The sequence below is a fragment of the Nannospalax galili genome, unplaced genomic scaffold (assembly GCF_000622305.1).
Source record: "Nannospalax galili isolate Female #2095 unplaced genomic scaffold, S.galili_v1.0 scaffold25, whole genome shotgun sequence".
In the NCBI taxonomy this organism is placed as follows: Eukaryota; Metazoa; Chordata; class Mammalia; order Rodentia; family Spalacidae; genus Nannospalax; species Nannospalax galili.
Window position 1 is genome coordinate 7,752,316 of NW_008355642.1, and position 3,927 is coordinate 7,756,242.

General features: G+C 38.9%; 1 pseudogene; it reads left to right on the plus strand.

The window, feature by feature from the left end:
• Positions 1 to 1,515: 1,515 nt before the first annotated feature.
• On the plus strand, positions 1,516 to 2,134 carry LOC103750073 (annotated as a pseudogene).
• The last annotated feature ends 1,793 nt before the right edge of the window (positions 2,135 to 3,927 follow it).

A 3,927-nucleotide genomic window follows, 5' to 3' on the forward strand; every position in this document is an offset into this window, starting at 1 on the left:
AAAATAAAATATACTAAATAAAATATTGTTTTAAAAATCGTCATTTCATTGATTCTTCTTTTCATTAATTTTCTATATGCAGCTTGAATGAACATTACTCTAATACCTAGGAAATTTATATATCATGCTCTGTGCCTTCTAACCTACCAAAATATATCCTTTTGTGGCCTACCATTCCTTCAGTCTTTTCTCTGCTGACCATGGTTGGAGTTTAAGTCTGATGAATGCCTAAGTGGTCTGGCTAGCCTAAAGCATCATGGCAAATCAATGGATTTTCTCTGATTGGGAGGGGGGTTCTCAGTTCCCATCTAAGACAGGTGATAGTTTAGCTGATCCTACAAGTCTGGTTTGTGGTTAAGCTATCTGATCTGAAAGATGTCAACGATATGGAAACAAACAATATAAAGACAGGAATATGCCCAGAAAAATGAGAACAGTGCCAATGCCCTCTCAAAAACAACTGGGTGAGACTTCTTAGTTCAGTATTTTGTTAAAATCTACTCTAACCCATGTATCAGCAGCACTGGGGCATGACCTACAAGATTGTTAAAAATACAGACTTACAGACGACTAACTGTAAGCCCTAAATAATAAAGATTGCGAATAATTAAGAAGATTCCCAGGTAATTTTGTATACATATCAACATTTGAGAAGCATTTTCAAGAAAATCTTTCAGTTCTCCAAGCCCAGGAAGGGAAAGAGGATAATGACTTTAATTACCCAAAGAGCTAATAATGAGATCTTTTTCACTGACAAGCACCTAAAAACAAGGCCAGATTCATATCCATTTGGGATAATCAGGCCAAGTCTACTTCATAACCAATGACTATCTTCAAATTATGATTTGTGCTCATACTATAGATGGCCTTTCTACACATATCACTGCCCTTAGTTGCCTGATAGAAATAGGAAGAATGTGGGCATAGCTTAATACAACTCAACTGCTACTTCAAAACTAACAAACCAATTCCTCTGTCATACTACATTCATAATATTAGTTAAGTTCATAATATTCCTAATTTAAAGACATAGGACTTTACAGAGTTGTCCAAGTCTTGGCCACTCACTAAGAAATAATGAGAAACACTGGGTGTCATTTTGTGAGGGAAAAGTCTTTAAAGTGTTAATTGAGGGCCTTAGGCATGGGGCAGAAGTGGAGTTGAATGGCCAGGGTGAGAATGTGAGGGCTTCAGCCAGGGTCTTCCAGAAATGCATCAGTGGCCTCATTGGGGGGGGGAAGTGTGGGAGAAATGCCATGGCAACATCCATAATTTGTAATTGTCTGGTAAACAAACAGACCTTTAAATCAAGCAAATTTCTCTATGTGACAGCATTTTGTTGTGAACCAATAGCCAAGACAATTCTAACTTAGATTGCATTCAGTAAGAAATGACATACTCTCTGCAGGTTACCTGTCCCCCTTGAAGACCCCCTAGCAGCCTGGCCTTGTAATAACTGGATTGAGTTCATTCACTAATTCATCCAGCTAAATACTGTGGAAAGCCAAGAGTGAGATGACCTCCATCTTGCAAACTCCTCAGGCTCTCTACCTCATGCTAGCCTTGATCAAGCCTGATGCAGGTGCCCACCTCTTGAGGCTGTTCATCAACTGTTTCTGAGCAACAAGTTCTTTATTGTACAAATGAGATAAATGTATGGAGAAAAGAAGATTGACAGAGTTTTTAGCAGGAGCACGAAGGGAATGTTTGCTATTAGCAGCTGGTGGACTTCATGGCCAGTGAGCAAATTCTATCCTGCAAAGATGCCATCCAACTCTGGAGGATATTGCTTGGTCCCACCAGGGTGTTTCCAGCATGCTTCATAGCCCCAGATTTAATTCGTAGGAGTTTTGGCATCACTGACATCAGCAACACTACTGATGGCTCACATTCTATAGTTTCTTCCTGCAGAGAGATTGCAGCTTTCTTCCTGGACTTTAGTGAACAGTGCTGGTATGAGGAGGAGGAACCCCAGCTGTGCTGTGGCCCTGTGTGCTGTAGTCCAGAGGGAGGCATCTACTGTGCAGCTGAAACAGGAGGCCCAAGAGCAGCCTGGCAAAGGCCAGTCAGCTCTGAGACCGAGTGGCAATGCCAAACCTTTCTTCTTACACCTCTAGTACAAAACATTCTCTAGGATCAGAGAACTGTGGGTTGAAGGCACTGTCTCTGTTGAGCCTTACCACCTGCCTGAAGATCTAGTTCATCACTATGTATCATCTAGAATCCAGCTCTCTATCTGCCTCTTCTATGGAATGTTCATGGGTACTGATTACAAATGGTTACTCTTTTTGCAGAGAGCTATTCATCCTTCCTCAAGAAGAAGCCCACCGAATCGACTAACCTAGAAAATATGATGACTATATAAATAACATGCACCTGTCTTTCTTAATAAATTGTGTTCTACTGAAAAATAACATAAGAGAATGTTAACTGGTATAGAAACTTTTCCCCAAAAAGTTGAAAATTTCTCTAACAAAGCAAATTTTGAAATCATATCATAGGAAAATAAGGGGAGAGACTATGTAACAAAAAATTACTGTCTACTACATGCCAGATATCTTACATGCTTAATATAACTCATTCATCTTCCTAAACCTGGTTGATAGTCAGGACCACTGGTTCAAAAGCTTGTTGAAGATTCTGGCGATCAGACCCTAGATCTGTTAAGTCGGAATCTCAAGGTCATATTTCCTTAAGTGAGGAATATTTTTCTAAGCAAAACTTTAAGCTCCTGAAAAATGAGAGGAATTGTGAATTTTACTACAAATTAATTATCTCTGCAAATAAAAAAGAAATACCATAAGCAAAGTGAAAATACAGACTATAAAGTGTACAGAAAATTGCAACTCTTCAAACAGTATTTTATGAATATATAAAGTTCTCAAACAAATAAAGTGGTAAAAATCCATCCAAAAGAAAAAAATACATGAGGCCGGTTAGATGACTCAGAGGGTAAAGGCACTTGCTGTGCAGGCCTGGTGCAGTTCGTTTCCCACAACACACATAAACGTGGAAGGAGAGGATTGACTCCACAAAGTTGACCTCTGACCCTAATATGTGTGCTATGGCATATTCAGGCATGCCCACAGAGACAGACAGACAGACAGACACACACACACACACACACACACACACACACACGCGCGCACACACACAAACACACATTATATACATATACAAAAAAGAGTGATAATAGCAATAACAATAATAATAAAGTTTAAAAATGAAAAATAAGCAAAAGACATGAAAGGACACTACACATTTATTTTGAGACAGGGTCTCCCTGTAGCCCCAGCTGACATGGAACTCGCTATGTAGACCAGGCTGGCCAAGATCTCACAGAGATCTGCCTCCCTCTGCCCCATGAGTGCTGCTATTAAAGGTGTGCACCACCATGCCTAGATATACTACAAAATTTTAGATATACTACAAAATTATTGCAACCTAAATATGAGAAATAATAAGCAACATGAGCAAGCGTAGGAAAAGTAGATTCTCTTGTTCAGTTATCTAGAGTTAAAAATACTGTAATCACATTGGAGAGCAAAGTGCCAATGTCTGTAGGTATTGCAGATGTACGTGTAGTCATATACTAAAAGATAATTCCAGATGAACACACAAGAACTAGCAACTGTGACTGTTGTTGTTGTTGATTTGTTTGTTTTGGAAGATAAGATGGTTTTTAATATACAATGAAAGGCACATTTATATTTCACTTTGTATTTTGGTACACTGGATTGTTCTTCAAAGCCACGCTGTTACATAATTAAATATTGAAACATTTTATTTTGTGATTTTGAGTACCCCTACTTGACTGGGGCTGGAAATGAGACCTAGTTTAACAAAAGGAATATTATCAGGCTTAAAGTTAGAAGCTTGACATCATGAGCTTCTGCCATGCACTTGGGTATCTTTTGATCCAAGGGG